Source organism: Monodelphis domestica, chromosome 2 (assembly GCF_027887165.1).
Source record: "Monodelphis domestica isolate mMonDom1 chromosome 2, mMonDom1.pri, whole genome shotgun sequence".
Lineage (NCBI taxonomy): Eukaryota > Metazoa > Chordata > Mammalia > Didelphimorphia > Didelphidae > Monodelphis > Monodelphis domestica.
Genome location: NC_077228.1, coordinates 10,398,235 through 10,416,457, shown reverse-complemented (window position 1 = coordinate 10,416,457; position 18,223 = coordinate 10,398,235). Strand labels below are relative to the sequence as shown.

Here is an 18,223-nt window from a genome sequence, read left to right as displayed (position 1 = left end):
ATGTTCTTCCAATTGTTCAAGTCTAGTTTTAGTTGTGTGGAGAATATTTTGTAGTTGTGTTTATTCCTGTGTTTGTCTCGGGAGATAGATTCCTAAGTATTTTATTTTGACTGAGGTGATTTTGAATGGGATTTCTCTTTCTAATTCTTGCTGCTGAGATGTGTTGGAAATATATAGAAATGCTGGTGACTTCTGTGGGTTTATTTTGTATCCTGCAACTTTGCTAAAGTTGTTGATTATTTCGATTAGCTTTTTGGTTGAATCTCTAGGATTCTTTAAGTAGACCATCATGTCATCTGCAAAGAGTGATAACTTGGTCTCCTCCTTGCCTATTTTGATGCCTTCAATTTCTTTTTCTTCTCTAATTGCTACTGCTAGTGTTTCTAGTACAGTGTCAAATAATAGAGGTGATAATGGGCATCCTTGTTTCACTCCTGATCTTATTGGGAAGGCTTCTAGTTTATCCCCATTGCAGATGATGTTTGCTGATGTTTTTAGATATATACTGTTTTTTATTTTTAGGAACGGCCCTCCTATTCCTATGCTTTCCAGTGTTTTTAATAGGAATGGGTGTTGTATTTTATCAAAGGCTTTTTCTGTGTCTATTGAAATAATCATGTGACTTTTGTTGGTTTGCTTGTTGATGTGGTCAATTATGTGGATGGTTTTCCTAATATTGAACCAGCCCTGCATCCCTGGTATAAATCCTACTTGATCATGGTGAATGACTCTTCTGATCGCTTGCTGGAGTCTTTTTGCTAGTATCCTATTTAAGATTTTTGCATCTATATTCATTAGGGAGATTGGTCTATAATTTTCTTTCTCTGTTTTTGGCCTGCCTGGCTTTGGGATCAGTACCATGTTTGTGTCATAAAAGGAATTTGGTAGAACTCCCTCTTTGCTTATTATGTCAAATAGTTTGTATAGTATTGGGGTTAGCTGTTCTTTGAATGTTTGATAGAATTCACTGGTGAATCCATCAGGCCCTGGGGATTTTTTCTTAGGAAGTTCTTTCATGGCCTGTTGGATTTCTTTTTCTGATATGGGACTATTTAAGAAATCTATTTCTTCTTCTGTTAGTCTAGGCAATTTATATTTTTGTAAATATTCATCCATATTACCTAGGTTGGTATATTTATTGCCATATAGTTGGGTAAAGTAGTTTTTTATGATTGCCTTAATTTCTTCTTCATTGGAGGTGAGATCCCCCTTTTCATCCTTGATGCTGTTAATTTGCCTTTCTTCTTTCCTTTTTTTAAATTAGATTGACCAGTACTTTGTCTAGTTTGTCTGTTTTTTCAAAGTACCAGCTTCTAGTCTTGTTTATTAGCTCAATAGTTCTGTCACTTTCGGTTTTATTAATTTCTCCCTTAATTTTTAGGATCTCTAGTTTGGTTTTCTTCTGGGGGGGTTTAATTTGTTTGTTCTCAAGTTTTTTGATTTGCATTTCTAATTCCTTGATCTCTGTCCTCCTTAATTTGTTAATATATGCACTCAGGGATATGAATTTTCCTCTAAGTACTGCCTTGGCTGCATCCCATAAGGTTTGAAAGGATGTCTCTCCATTGTCAGTTTCCTCAACGAAATTATTAATTGTTTCTCTGATTTCTTCTCTAACTAACCGGTTTTTGGAGTATCAAATTATTTAATTTCCAATTAATTTTTGATTTGGCTCTCCATGTACCCTTACTGATCAATATTTTTATTGCTTTATGATCTGAAAAGGTTGCATTTATTATTTCTGCTTTTCTGCATTTGAGTGCCGTGTTTCTGTGACCTAGTGTATGATCTATTTTTGTGAATGTGCCATGTGGTGCTGAGAAGAAGGTGTATTCCTTTTTGTCCCTATTTGTTTTTCTCCATATGTCTATTAACTCTAATTTTTTCTAAGATTTCATTCACCTCTTTTACCTCTTTCTTATTTATTTTTTGGTTTGATTTATCTAAATTTGATAGTGGTTGGTTCAAGTCTCCCACTAATATGGTTTTACTGTCTATTTCCTCCTTCAATTCTCCTAGTTTCTCCATTAGAAAGTTGGATGCTATACCATTTGGTGCATACATATGGATTAGTGATATTTCCTCATTGTCTATACTCCCTTTTAACAGAATATATTTACCTTCCCTATCCCTTTTGATCAGGTCTATTTGTGCTTTGGCTTTGTCAAATATCATGATTGCAACTCCTGCCTTCTTTCTATCAGTTGAGTCCCAAAATGTCTTACTCCATCCTTTAATTCTAACCTTGTGAGTATCAACCCGCCTCATATGTGTTTCTTGAAGCCAACATATGGTAGGGTTTTGGGTTCTAATCTAATCTGCTATTTGTCTACGTTTTATGGGTGAGTTCATCCCATTCACGTTCAAAGTTATGATTGTCACTTGTGGATTCCCTGGCATTTTGATATCTTCCCCTAGTTCTGACCTTTCTTCTTTAGCTATATCCTTTTGAACCAGTGATTTACTTTAGGTGAGTCCCCCTAGACCCCTACCTTGGTATGCTTCCCTTTCTAGGCCCTCCCTTTTTATGCTCCCTTCTGCTCCCTCCTCTCCTCCCCTCCCTTTTTATACTCCCTCCCCCTCCCCCTCCTTAATTTCCTTTTCTTTCTTACCCTGTTGGATAAGATAGAATTCAGGATCCCACTGGATATATATGTTCTTCCCTCTCAGAGTTGATTTCACTGAGAGTAAGGTTTAAGTAATACCACTTCACACTCTCTTCCTCTCCTTCTCATATGAGAGATCTTCCCCTCCCCTTCCCATGTGTATCTTTGTATGGGAAAGATTGTTCTAGTTAGTCCCCCCCCCTTATTTCTTGAAGTAAATTTTAGTATTGTTGACACTTCCCCCCTCCCTTTTCCTTTCTTTGCCCCCCCCCTTTCACCAAATCTTCTTGATGCCCCGATCTATCCCTATGCATGATTCTTCTAACTACTCTTATGGTGCATACAATTTTTGAAAGTTACACAATACATTTTCCCCACATATTAATATATATAATTTGATGTAAATGTAGTCCTCATAGAAGAGAGTTTGACTTAAAGAAAAAGATAAGATTTATCTCCTTTTCCCTTTCTTTCATATTTACCTTTTCATGTTTCTCTTTCTTTCTGTGATTGGATATCAAATTTTCCAAAGTTCTGGTCTTTTCTTAGCAAATGCTTGGAAATCTTCTATTTTGTTGAATGCCCATACTTTCCCCTGCAAGTATATAGTCAGTTTTGCTGGGTATTCTTGGTTGGAGGCCCAGCTCTCTTGCCTTTATAAATATCGTGTTCCTTGCTTTGCTGTCTTTTAGTGTGCTAGCCGCTAAGTCATGTGTGATCCTTATGGGAGCCCCCCCTATATCTGAAGCTCCTCTTCTTGGCTTCTTGTAGGATTTTCTCCTTTTCTTGGAAGCTCTTGAATTTGGCGATTACATTTCTGGGGGTTGTCTTTTGGGGATTTAGTATAGAGGGTATTCTATGAACCCTTTCTATTTCTATTTTGCCCCCTTGCTCCAGAACATGTGGGCAAATTTCTTCAATAATTTCCTGTAGTACAGCATCGAGGTTTTTGTTTATCTCTGGTTTTTCAGGGAGACTAATAATTCTCACGTTGTCTCTTCTTCCTCTGTTTTCCAGGTCTGTGACCTTTTCAGTGAGATATTTTGTGTTTTCTTCTAATTCATTAATTTTTTGGCTTTGCTTTATTGATTCTTGCTGTTTTTCATGCTCACTGTCTTCCAGTTCCTTAATTCTGGTCGTTGGGGACTGGTTTTGCTTTTCAGCTTTGTCTGCCCTTCTATTAGATGCTTCCAGCTCTTTCTCCAATCGTGAAGTCTTGTCTATTAAACTACTGATCTCTTTCTCCCATTTTTCTTTCCAGAAGGTTTCCATCTTTTGGGTAAGCTCCAATTTGAGTTCTTCCAGGGCTTGTGGATAATTTCCATTTTGGGAGGCATGTTTTGATTTTGTTTGGGTTTCATCCTCTTTCTCTTCTTTTCCTTGGGTAATCCTGCCATAAAAGTTTTCAATAGTCACCTTTTTCCCTTTCTTCCTGGAGGCTTGATTTTGGGCCATGTGAGCCATCCCTTTGGTGGTTTTGTTCCCCTTTCCTTTTTGGTCTGGGGTCTGGGTGATATGGGCAGGTTTTCTGTGAATTTAGGTTGCCTCAGACTAGTTCTTCCCAGCCTCCGAGGTTACTTAGAGTGAAGGCCCCTGTTCTCAGCGCGGCCACCCCTTTGCTCAGTGCGGCCACCCCTTTGCTCAGCGCGGCCACCCCTTCGCTCAGTGCAACCTCTCCTGTGTTCAGCACGGCCGCCTCTTTGCTCTACGCAACTGCCCCTATGTTCAGCGCAGCCACCCCTTTGCTCAGAGCAGGATTCTCCTGTGAAACTGCCCTGAGAAGTCGTTTCCTTCCAGTCTTTAGATCCCAAGGACCCTGCTGTGCCCCCCCCCAGACAGAGACATTCCTCACTCACTTGCTGTCCCAGTGAGTGCTCTGATACCTTACTCTGGTTTGGTGGGGGTGGGGGGGTGGGGGGAGGGGAAGGGCAGCTCAGTTCACGTTTTTGTGCAAGCTTTTACTCCTTATAGTGTGGAAATGTTCAAGCCCCTCATACCTTCGTTACTGTGGGGTACTGGAGAGTCCCTCTGTTCTTCCAAAGGTGATTTTTATGCTCTTTTGAGGTAGTCTATTTTGTTCGGTGCCAGGGAAAGGAAGCGATTCGCATCTAGATTGCAGCCACGTTAACCTAGAAGTCCTCTTAATACCACTATTCTAAGAAGGGGGGTTCTCTAGGCTTGACAGCACTGCCAGAGGGGTCCATGACCCAGAAAAAGGGCCCTGGAAAGAGCACCGAACCTGGGACAAAGGCCCCAGGCTCCAGTCCTCGTTTTGGCCCATACCGGTGCTTTGACCCTGACCAAGAGACCTTCCTCTCCCCATATTATAAACGAAATGGGGGAGGGGGAGCTAGATCCCTCAGCAGATAGAGGACCAGAGAACCAGGCCTGGTGTTGAGAGGTCCCGCTTGCAAATGTGGCTTCAGACATTTCCTAGAACACAGGAAGGGCTTAAATATGTGCTCCTTGATTGATTGATTTCAGTATCTTCTGAAAGATGCTAAGGGACAGCTAGGTGGCTCAGTGGATAGAGCTCCAGGTCTGGAGAGGGGAAATCATAGGTTCAAAAGTGGCCTCAACCACTTCCCAGGTGTGTGACCCTGGGCAAGTCACTTGATCCTGATGAATTGCCTCGACATTACCTCTCTTTTGCCTTGAAACGGATACTCACAATTGATTCTAAAACAGAAGGAAAGGGTTAAAAAAATTAAGCAAAAATAATTAGCAAATACACAGACGGGACCATAGAGAAGTTCAGAAGCTGAAACAGCACTTTTGTTATTACCAAATAAAATTTAATATATAAGTTTGAAAACCAAATAGTGCATGATCAGAAGCTCCTGGTTTCACAAACAATCCTTTGTGTAGTTTTCTCTATATACTGGAATAACTGTTGATTGCTAAGTTCACAATAAAAAAATCAGTCAACCAATCAACCCACCAAAAAACCTGCCTCCTGGTTCTTTCCCTTTACATTGCTACAGTCTTGTAATGATTGCTTTTCCAGCTTTAAAAAGAAAACAAATTAAATTAAACACTCAGTGGTCAGAGTATGTCAATAACAATGGTCTTCATTCTCATCATGTCCCATCAAATGGGGGGAGGGGGGCTCCAGGTAGCTGATGGTGTGCAAACCCCTGTGCAGAGGAGGGAAGGGAGGAGGGACATGATGCTAAAGGACTCTGTGTGTCTTGACACGGTCCCTTGGATTCAAAGCCACGACGACAATAATGAATATTAAAATGGGTGACACAGCCAACAAGAATTCTATCCCCACCAGTTTTTGCCCCTGATTGTGGCCCAGGATCTACTCTGACAGGCTTGGCATCCTCTGTGAGTCTGTGACTCTTGTCTTAGCAAATAGACTTTCTAGGTGGCTGGAGCAACTTTTTTAAGAGATGATGCCCCCCCCCCACCTTGGAGGTCATTAAGCAGCCTCTAGGTGACCCTTAGCATGCTCTCCTTTATAACCTCAGCCCTTAGCACAGTATTTGTACACAGTGGGAGCTTAATAAATGCATATTGCTTTGACTTGTCAGGCAGTGTTCCTGTTTAGTCGTTTCAGTTGTGTCTGACTCTTCTGACCCCTTTGGGGGGTTTCTTGGCAGACTATAATGGAATGGCTCACCATCTCTTCGTACAGATGAGGACACTGAGGCAAACAGAGTTAAGTGATTTCCCCAGAGTTGCACTTGTCAAGTACACGAGAGTAGAAATTTCCTTTTTGAATATGGGTGAGATTAGATGACTGCTGAGGTTCTTCTCTAATTGTTAGAATCTTTACTATTGCTATAACTTCTTTTAAAAAGCATTCTTTATTAAAATTGTAGATGCAGTTTAAGCGGACAATTTTATTTTAATATCTTTATTTAAAACAATCTTCAGTATTTGTTTTCGGACATTCTGTGTCCATGTTCTCTCCTGCCTTCTTACTCTTCTCCCTTCCTCAACCCCCACGTGATAGGATGAATGTTTTACAAGATTTCTGTAGTAACTCTTGAGCTTTTCCAAGTTCTGCTGAGAGCCTATCGTGGTGGAGCCTCCTGGCCATCCTGTGAAATAGACTCTTCCTCAGGTGCCATTACTTCTCCTATATACAGAGGGGCAAACCAAGCCTTGGACAGCTTAAGCGATTTGCTCAGGGTCACACAGTTACAGTGTATCAAAGGTAGGATTCAAACCCAGCTCCCTGCCTCTCAGGTCCAACACGCTGACCCCTGGGCCAGGTTTTCTCTCAGTTGTTGGCATTCCAGTATCCGACGTCTGTAAAGGAGAATTTGTGGCAGGAAGTAAAACGATATCTTTAATCCCTTCTAGATTTGATGGAGCCACCCCTCAGCTCCTGGCCATTCACTGTATTTCACACCCCAACACCCCCCAATCACAAGATGATGCAAACCCAAGGCCTTCCCTTTGATGCTTGCTGGAAGCCAGCCAAATGACTGTGCCAGTAAGAATGTGCCTCTTCCTGATCATGGATCACATGAGCCAAGACAATGAGCAGCTCCCTGGTTCATTTTCCTAATTTGTCCCTATTGTTCTTGCTTGACCAGAGAGAGACAGAGACAGAGACAGAGACAGAGAGAGAGAGAGAGGGGGGGGGGGAGAGGGGGGAAGGGAAAGAGAGAGAGAGACAGAAACAGAGAGACAGAGAGAGAGAAAGACAGACACAGAGAGAGAGAAAGAAAGAGACAGAGAGGGAGAGACAGAGACAGAGAGACAAAGAGGGAGAGAGAGACAGAGACAAAGACAGAGACAGTGAGAGACAGAGACAGAGAGAGAGAAAGAGGGAGAGACAAAGAGAGAGAAAGGGAGAGGGAAAGAGAGAGACAGAGGCAGAGAGGGAGAGACAGAGAGACAGAGAGAGAGGGAGAGAGACAGAGAGAGAGAGAGGGAGAGAGGGGGGAAGGGAAAGAGAGAGAGACAAAGACAGAGAGACAGAGAGAAAGACAGAGAGACAGAGAAAGAGAGAAAGAAAGAGACAAAGAGGGAGAGACAGAGACAGAGAGAGAGGGGGATAGAGAGGGAGAGACAGAGAGGGGGGAGAGAGATAGAGAGAGAGAGACAGAGAGAGAGAGATGGAGAGAGAAAGAGAGACAGAGAGGGAGAGAGAGAGACAGAGAGGAAGAGAGAGACTGAGACAGACAGAGGGAGAGAGATGGAGAGAGAGAGAGACAGAGAGGGAGAGACAGAGAGGGAGAGAGAGACAGAGGGAGAGGGAGGGAGACAGAGAGAGAGAGACAGAGAGGCAGAGAGCCAGTGGGGGAAAGACAGAGAGAGAGAGAGAGAGAGAGAGAGAGAGAGAGAGAGAGAGAGAGAGAGAGAGAGAGAGAGAGAGAGAGAGAGAGAGAGAAGTTGGTCATTGAGCTGAGACATTGACGACCTGTATACAAAGGGAGAGATGGTATGGAGAGAGGAAGGTGGGATGGAAGGAAGAAGAAAGGGGGGAGGATGGCAGGGGGAGCCCAGACATTCTTTTGCATCTTAAACTTCATCAAGAGATGAAGAAAATTCTAGAGAGGTTGAGAAAAGCCTTTAGGAGATGTGTCCCAGTCAAAGACAGCTTTTGATGTTTGTTGAATGGGTGGGAAATGTTTCAGGTTTATCCTTCTGCTTGTGTGTGTGTGTGTGTGTGTGTGTGTGTGTGTGTGTGTGTGTGTACGTGTTTACTACCTAAATGATGAAAAGAGTCTGTGTAAGAGTTCTCCCGGTACACATTTTTCCCAGCTCCAAGACTGGGAATCACAAAATCTGAGCTGAGACTCTCACCTCTAGTTCCAATTCCTCCATGGAGGGGAGATTTATTTCCCTGTAGACTAAACACTATTGGTCTTGAATATTCCTGAGCTGGGTTAAGAGGTCCAAAGACCACCCCAGGTAGAAGCAACAAGGATCCCTTTGGCCACATGGAAGAAGAAGGTGATCCAAGAGGGTGGTCATGTCAGGCATCTTAATCCAACACCTTCATATTATGAACATTATGTATGGTCTTGCCTAAAGTCACACTGGCTGTATGAGAGGCAAATTTCAAACACAGTCCTCTGATTTCACACCCAATCATCTTTCCCCCATCCCACACTGAGAACAATCCCCACGGACTATTTGTGCCCCAGAAGCAAAACCCACACAGCCTCTGTGAAGCAGGAGGAAATTAATTCACTCATAGGAAAACATACTGATTTCTGTGCCTAAGTCAAGGATGAGAAATCATGAATTGGAAGCCTGAAGGCCTGAGTTCTAATCTTAGTTATATCACTACTTGAACAAGCCAGGGCACATTATCTCACCTAAGTCTTAATTTCTCCATTTGTAACACAAGACTGATGATAATATTTGCACTATATACCTTCAAGGGTGATTGTGAGAAGTATTTTTGAAACTTAAAAAGGGGCATTCTTATTCTTATTCTGTCCCTCTCTTTCTTTATGTAAATAGATATATGTTTCTATTTGTAATTATATCATGGATGTGTGAAAGGGGACTGGGGCTAGAGTAGGGCAATGTAAGAGGAAAGAGAGGGCTACCTTGGAACCAAGAGACCAGTTCAAGTATTACCTCTGACATTCACCGATTGTGTGGTACCCAAGCAAGTTAAATCCTTTCCGATCTCAAGCAATCCAGGCAGCTTTCCGATACAATAAACTAGAGATTGCTTATGCTTGTCAATTTGCATTGGTGGAGGGAACTTCCACACTGAGAGTTCCTTCATTGATTAGATCATCAGTCTGGACACCCCTCCCCAATCTCTAAACTTTATGTTCTACAGTATAAATGTCACATCAAACAGGGCCAGAGAGAAATCAGAGATTAAGAGGGAATTGGAGCCCAAATATGAGGAGATGTTCTTTGTAGAGGACCACAAAGGTTCATAAGGATTGTGAATGTAACGATTAGTTAATCCATAATCATTTGTTGAAAAGGGATCTAGTCTGACCTCTTTGGTTAAATGACTTGTCTGGGGTCATAGGAGTAAGATTCAAACTCGGCTTCTTTGACTCCAAAGCCCCATCGTCTCTACTGCATTAAGCATAGTTGAGCTCCAACCTGACCCTTGGAAAGAGAATCATTCATCAAAGGAAAGTTGGAGGAGGAAATTTGATTGGTCAGAGAACAACTACTCCCCCATACAGAGAATTCACCTCCCATAATGCATACTATCCACACACCACTATGGCCAACACATACAACATGGATGATCATTTAATCTAATACATAGCTAGTTTTATCTGCAAAAGACCTAGTCTAAAGAAAACAACAGAGAGATAAGGCAGACAAGAAGGCCCTTCTCCAAGTTGGCTCAGCTGGAGAGACTCTCTGGAGTCTGGACCATTATAGAAAGTGCATTTATTATCCTGGGAGTCTATAGATCTGGGTCCAAATCCTACTCTTTGGAATTTACTAGCTGCATGATCTTGGGCATTATCTATCATAGCCTGAGTTTTCTTATCTGTGAAATGGGTGAGAGTTAGACTGGATGACTTCTTAGGTTCTTTTTTAATCTACTATTCTAAGATGCTTTGATGCTGGGAATAAGGGAGGAAGCTCAACTGAGTCCTGTCTCTGGAATCTTAAGGACCTGGGTTCAAATCCCATCTCTGATGCTTCCTGTGTGACCTTAGACAGGTCATGACTCCTCTGGGTCTCAATTCCCTCATCTATAAAATGAGAGGATTAGGTTAGATGGCCTTTTAAGTTCTTCCTAGTTCAAGGGTCAGGATCCTCTGAGTTTGAGGAAAAGAATAATAAAGAGTGAATGAAAATTAGGTAAGGACTGAAGAGGTCTTGTAGAAGGAGCCCTGGGGTTGAGTGCCACCATTGATTTCCAGGATGACTCTGGGTCATTTATATCCCCTTTCTCTGCCTCACCTTCCCCATCCATAAAATGAGGAGGGTAGAGTAAATGACTCTGAAGGTCTTTCTAGCTCAGAATCTCTTCTGTTGTGAGTCTTGACCAAGAAGTGAATAATTGGAAACAATAGACAGAACCTGGAGTGGGGAGCATTGAGCACAATGGACTGAGGCCTGCATGTTTCCTGCCAGAATGAACAGAACAGGCCAGTTTCTGCACACACAGCAGAACCTGCTCCCCCTTTCACATATGATGACTCTGCTCCCTTGGTCAGACAAGGATTCCCTTTGTTAATTCATTTGGGAAAGGATCCATAATTAGGAGTGAGCCAGTTGGCTCATTGCTGTGTCATCTGAATAGTCTGCAGCAGTTTGGACCAAGTGGCATGGCGATATCTTCTGCAAGAAGCCTTGGTTTCCCTTCTTCCTCATTTGGATGGGCAAACTAACCTTTGTTGTAGCCATCCTTACAAGGGAGGGAGAAGCCTAAGATGGTAAGCTTCTATTGGCTGTCCTGTCAATGTATCACCAATGATGATACAGCCAACATCAGAAGTAGCTAAATAGCAACTACTGATTGGCTGAGAATTGTGTGTATTTAGGGAAGCATTATCTTGAGGCTACCAAAGGCAATCTGAAGCCTAGCAAGGTGAAAAGGAGGCTCTGAGCTTATTGGGCATGAACAAGCATGTTGGCAAAAGAATGTGACCCTTCCTCCTCACCCAGGACAGGATGCTTTATTTTTTTAAAACTTAACTGACTTCTTGCTTCAGTCAAGAAAGGACCTGACTGTCCTTTCCATCTCCCTCCCACTTTATTTTACTTAGGATGTTTTAAAAGGATGGCATCTGGTAGGGGCTAGTTGAGACTGTTGTAAACCACTGTTAAAAAAAAAAAAACAAACTAAATAGGAATTGGGAAGACCTGAGTTCAAAACCTGCCTATGACACTTACTAGCTTTGAGACTAAACAAGTCTCCTCATCTCTTTTAATATTAGTTTCTTCCTCGATAAAATGGAGAACCTACCTCCCAGTGTTGTTATTGAAAGCAGCCTATCCTAGTGGAAGAAGCATGGGATTTGGCCCCCCTATCACTTTGGTGGATGTGGCAAGTGGAATAAACAATATGAGGAAAGAACTAGCAAAGAGTCTGCAGAATCAGTGGTGATTGGCTAAGATGGGCAGATTTTGCCAAGGGAGCACTAGTGGTAAAGTCAAAGGAGACCTGTGCTCAAATCCTTATCTTTACCATGTATGATCCATCTGATCTTGCATGAGTCAGTTTGCCTCTAAACCTCAGTTTCTTCATCCATAAAGTGAGTACATTGAACTAACTGATGCCGAAGCTCTAAATTTGGGATCCTGTGATCATGTGTTGTGCAGGTCCTCAAAAAGACAAACAGCTGAGAACTTGGAGCCAGACAGACCCATAACCATGCCATGGTGGGCATTGATTGACCCAAATACACTTCTCAAAAGCATCCAAGATTCCTTTTATCTTAATGACTGTGTCTGCATGAGGATGAAAGCTGATTAGCACTGGAGGAGAGTCTGGAAAATTCAGAATACCTTTATCCTTGCTTCTCTCCTTAGCAAGGTGGAATCTTAAAGAGAAAACCCAAGAATAGTCAACTTATGGAATACATTTGTGTGGAGAAGTGGGAATAGAAGTATTCCTACTGAGAATAACATGGGATGGGGAACACGGGACAAGGAGTCCAGTGTGTGCCTCTAAGGCACTTAATTACCTCCACAAGCATCCTCTGGCTCATCTCCATCGCACCATGGAGGGGCAAAACTGGCACTTTAGCTCAGACTTTATTAAGAGCACATTCTAGCTCAGGTGAATGAGAGCAGATGATTGGGCTGTACTTAGACTCGCTCCAGACCAGCTGTTCCGAAGAACGAGAGAGACATTTATTTAAATGCCTATTTGAATAAGGTCATGAATAGCTGCTCTTCTGAAAGTCCCGAGCCTTCCACTGAAAAGGCACGAGCTTCTTTTTGAAAAGCTTCCAGGGATCGGCTTCTCTCTTTCAGGGCGCCCACAACATGCATCACGTCTCCCTTTCAATAAGGACATCTTTAAAAGTCTCCATGAATCCGTCACACCATGGAGGAATCAATGAGAAATGTTTGAGGCGATGTCAGATGGCGAGCTACATTTGAGGCTCATTCATGCCACTGCTCTTGTCACCCCATTGGTTTTCTGATCTAATAATTCTCCATCTACTGAGTGAGTTGGAATGAGGGTAGCTGGGACAGGGGTGGGGAAGCCATCTTAATGGCCCCCACCTTAACCTCCCACTTTAGCACATCAAGCTTCTCTCAAAGCACAGTCAAGTGCCACCTGCCATAAGACCATCCATGATTCTTCTCTTTATTAATTATTTCTCTTTGAAATTATTTTGTGTGTGTACGCATGCATGTATTATTTCCTTTACTTCACACTTCTATCCCCATTACAATATAATTCCCCAAGAAAGGAACACTTATTTTTTGCTTTTGTTTTTGTATACCCTGAGTGCCTAGGACACTGTGCCTAGTAAGTGAGAATTGAAGTGAATTGAATTATTGGCTGACAATGTGGAAAGTGTTCTCCTTCTTCTCCCAGATTTCTTGGATGTTTCGCCTATATAAGAGTTCTGGCTTCTCCCTTTGGTGGGTGATGGGGGTGGGGGATGGGAGGGTCTTCTAGTATGTAGCATCATCTAGTACAAGAGGCTACAAAGACTTGGAATCTAGTGACCTGGGGCAGGGCTGAGGGGGGATCTATGAGTCTGGGATGCCAGCCTCCAGACAGCCACATCTACCCAAGCGTGTGATCTTGAGCCCACTTCCGTACCTCTGGGTCTATTTCCCCATCTGTAGAAGTTTTGAGGACAATAATAAATAATCGAATACACAAGCGTCTGCAATTTTCACTTCCAGTATGGGAAGTCCCTCAACCACAACACATCACAACCCTTCAAAGACACAGTAGGCAAGTTCTAGGGAGTTTCCAGGGTCACCCAGCCAGGGAGGCAGAGGCCAAGTCTGAACTCAGCTCTTCTCCACTGCGAGCCCAGCATTCCATCATGGCCATCCACTAGACCATCCCCAACACGACTGACATTAACATGTTAGGGATTTAGAAGTTTCCAAACCGCTCCATCTCTATGACCTCATTCGAGCCCCATTTAAGGTAATAAGGCCTGTCCTTCGGCAGAAACAGCCGAGAAGAGGTGAAAACACCTTCAAATGTGAGGTGACATTTTGTTAGTCATGAAAAAATGGCATTAACCTTCTCACAAGGTAATTAGTTGAAAGGACGTGAACAGCCATGAGGATGGGGGTGACTCTCTGAGTCAGCAGGGAAAAGGTTAATAGGACAAGGTCCTGTTTTATCTCAGCTATGAGTCTCCTTGGAAATGGTCTGGCCTCTCAAACTGAAAGACAATAATTAATCGACGACCTTTCTAGAACAGCTTATGATTTACCAAGCAATTTACATACCTTCTCTCACCTGATCCTCACAACAGCCCTACCATGAGGACAGCCAGGGGCCTGTCGAGAATGAAGCACTGCCCTTGGAGTCAGGAAGACCCGAGTGCAACTCTCACCTCTAGCACTTGCTCTTGGATATGTGAATCTGGATAAGTTTCGTCATCTATAAAATGGGTATAACCAAACTCCATAAATTCCCTCATCCACTTAATGTTGGAAAACACAATGTAGGAAAAACCCTTAATATAGAAGGTGGCATAGTGCATGGCATGTTGAATTCAAATCTGACCTCAGACACTTACTAGCTCTGTGACCCTGGGCATGTCACTTTTGCCTCAGTTTCTTTATCTGTAAAATGAGCTAAAGAAGGATTTGACAAATTGCTCCAGGATCTCTGCCCAAGGAAACCCCAAATGAGATCACGAAGAGTCAGATATGACTAAAAGAATGATTGAATCTCCGTTATCTCTCAGGGGCAACTAGGTGGTACAATGGATAGAGCACCAGGACTGGGGTCAGGAAGACCTGAATTCAGATCTGACCTCATCCACTTTCTAGCTATAATGCCCCTGGGCAAGTCACTTAACCCCTATTTTCCTCAATTCCTCATCTGTAAAATGGAAGCATTGGAGAAAGAAATTACAATCACTCCCGTATCTTTGCAAGAAAATCTCCTGGACAAAGTCCATGGGGTCACACAGACTCAAATACAACTGAATGACTGAACCGACATACTTTAATTATTATGTAACAAGCACCATGCTAAGGTCTGGGTATAGAAATACAAAAGCAAAGAGAGGCTCTTCCATGTAGGAGCTTGCATTCTAATAGAGGGAAATAGCACAGGAGAAAGTAGCAAGTGAGCAATATTTTAATTTGGAAAACAAAGTTACATGGGAATAGATTGCTTTGCCAACCTTTAAGTGGGACATCAATTTCAATTAAAAACTAATAAAAACCTAGCATGGTAAATTCTACAATGGAAGTTCTCATCCTTTTTACAGATGTGAAAGTAGATTCCAGAGGTTAGCATACTTTAACATATAAACATGATAAAGCTCCTCTCTCTCTCTCTCTCTCTCTCTCTCTCTCTCTCTCTCTCTCTATCTATCTATCTATCTATCTATCTCTGTCTCTCTGTCTCTCTCTCTCTATCTCTGTCTGTCTCTGTCTCTGTCTCTCTCTGTCTCTCTATCTCTCTGTCTCTCTCTCTCTGTCTCTGTCTCTCTCTCCTCTCTCTCTATCTCTCTCTATCTCTCTCTCTCTCTCTCTCTCTGTATATATATATATATATATATATATATATATATATAAGTATATATCTTGAAGGCTGATGTCACTATTTCTCAAAGCCTTTTTTGGAAAGCATGGATATTTATAGATAGGCAACATAATAGTATATAATAAGTGTGATATAAATATGTAACCATTAGCTATATCCAAAAATCTGTGTCTAATTTCCCCCCCTCAAAACCATGAATTTTATTATTTTTTAGAACCATTTGATCATGGGAAATCAGAGCTAAAAATTCTCTTGAGATCTCTTTGACTGCCCTTGTTTGCCAGATGAGACTTATCAATCACCAAGAATCTGGCGATTCCCAGGACCACCAAGGTGAATGGAAAAAGAGCAGCATCCAGGACAGCCAGAGGGATATTAGGCGGAGCACTGGGTTTAGAAGGAAAACCAATGAGTTGTTTTGTTTTAAATAATAGATAGAGTTTAGAATACTTAGGAGAAAGCAATTTGCAAATTTCTAGGAGGTAATTGAAGGCACAAAATAGGAGTTTACAAGAGAAATCAGGGCCGCATAGATAGATGTTGGGATCTTCTAAAAAGAGGGAATGGTTGGACCCATGAGAGGTGACAAACTCACCAAGTGAGGGAACTCAGAGAGAGAAGAGAGGGCTTAGGATGGAATTTTGCGTTATTCCCATCCATGGTGAAACATGGAAATTGATCCTGCCAAGAAAAATCAGTCCAAAAGGGAGAGGGAGAGCAGCGAGAGAAAGCAACAGCCAAAATCCCAGGAGGGAGACAGTATCCTAGAAGGAGAAGAGGGCAGGGTGGGAAATAGTGTCAAAGCTGCAGAAGAGTCTAGAAGGATGACAACTGAGGAAAGGTTGGTGGATTTAGCAACAAAGAGATCACGGGAGACCTTGAGGAGAATAGCGTCAGGCAAGTGATGGGTACAGGAGCCAGACCAAAAGGGAGAGGGGGTAAGGACTGAGCCAAGGTGAGGGAGGGGGGAATTTTCTTGTTCAGGGGCACAAATGTAATAGGCAAGAGAGATGGGCTCCAAACTTAAATCCCTTGAAATATAAGGCATTCATTTTCCTGCTGTACCACAGCTATTCCTTGCGACTCCATTTACTCTCCCAAAAACTGAGGTTAGTGACTTCCTTGTAGAATGATTATTTGGATAAAAATGAAATCCTAAAAGAAAAAATGCTCTGAGATATTGAAAGTCCTATGCAAAAATAAGAGAGTATCATGACTCTTATTGAAGATCTTATGCTATGGGGGTGGAAGGGAACTTAAAGGTCACCTAGATCAACGTACAGATGGAAAAACTGAGGCCCAGAAACAGGAAATGACATTTTAGTAATGCTCCCCCTTGACTCATTCATGCATCATACAGTCTTTCATCTGTCATTCGTCACCCAAGTAAGAGCAATAGTTCCTTTTTAATTTTTAATTTTAATTTTTTTAAGTCTTTACCTTCCATTTTAGAATTTATACTGTGTATTGGTTCCAAGGCAAAGGAGTAATAAGAGTTGGGCAATGAGTGCTAAGTGACACAGCAAGTGTCTGAGGCCACATTTGAACCCAGGACCTCCTGTCTCCAGACCTAGATTTCAATCCACTGAGTCAGTCAGCTGTCCCCAATGGTTCCTTTTGTTTAAAAAAAAATCTTCTTTGACTTTTGGTTGAAGAGAGGCTAGAAAAATCAGTAAATGTATTTTAATAACTCAAATAATCACTAAGAAATTTAGTATTCACTGATTATGTACTTGAGGCACGATTTGTACTGATAGGAATTAGAATTCATACATGAATCTTATAAGTTTGCATTCATGGATTCAGAATTTTCCATCTAGAAGGGGCCTCCTGAGTGTGTGGAGCCAACAGACCCATTTTGTTGATGAGAATACCCAAGATCTTGAAAGATGAAGTCCAGGGTCTTACTGTGACTTCAATTAGCAACACTCAAAAACCAAAATCATTTAGAAAATATTTTCCCGGGAATAAAGAATGCATCGACCAGCATATTTTGTCATTGATCTCTTAAGTTCCAACAGGAAGTGGAAACTTCACCATAATGAATATTCTCATTGAAACAGCCAATCCAATCCTCTCAGAGAAGCCTGGTATTCTTTGATGTTTTTAAGCATTTAAGTAATGAATGTATTAGGTATTGCAATATAAATATGTGATAACATGTCAGCTGAACTTTCGTATAAAAAGACTGCATTTCCATGAAAAAAGCAAGGCAGCAAAAATAGAATTCAACCTTTACAGCCAGTACAAAATGTCCACAAGATCATGTTCTTGAAGAAAAAGGGGTTGTCTTCAGACGGAATGAATTTCAGCTGCGGTTTTTCTCGCTCCAAAGTAAATCTGGTCAGATATTTGGTTTTTCTGCAATGGTAACATCACTGCTGCCTAGGCACAGGGAAGTGAGTGACCCACGCTATGGCAGCTGTTCAATGGTTAGCCAGTGACTCAGTTGACTGCCATCTGGTTTCAGCTACATTTTCATTAGGCACATTTTTGGTGATGTGCTGAGGCTGTAATCCCCTTTAATGGGTTCTACCACCCTCCAACACCCATGGTTGTCTTCATTTTCCCTTCACTGGTTTTTGGCTTTGTGTTCCCTCACCCATCGCTCCCACCAGCGCTGACTGATGAGCTGAGCTGGTTGCCTTTCCTATGCTTCTCTCCCTGATGGACAGCTTGAAGAGCACTGAAACTGTCTATTCCAATCTTGCTTTCTCTACCTCGAAGATAGTGATGTTTAATGTGAGATGCGTGAAGCCAAGAATCTTTTTCCACTACTTTGATTGATGTAGGAGTGGTGAGAGCTACATCATATGGACCAATCCATCTGGGCTCTGTGGGTTTGTCTTTGGCAAAATTTTTTACACATACTTTGTCCCCATGTCTTATGGTATATAATGAGAAATCTAGTGGGGCCCTTTGTACTAGTAGTTCCAGCCTTCTCAGTTCCTCCAGCCTATTTTGTATCTGTGTCAGATAGGTGTGTAACTAGCATTCCCCT

The 18,223-nt window shown here is 42.1% G+C and overlaps 1 protein-coding gene across 13 annotated transcripts in view; it reads left to right on the top strand.

Annotated features, from left to right (window-relative positions):
* SGIP1 (SH3GL interacting endocytic adaptor 1) overlaps positions 1–18,223 on the top strand; it is a 275,163-nt gene that overhangs the window by 61,449 nt on the left and 195,491 nt on the right. The gene's annotated exons all lie outside the window — the stretch shown is intronic.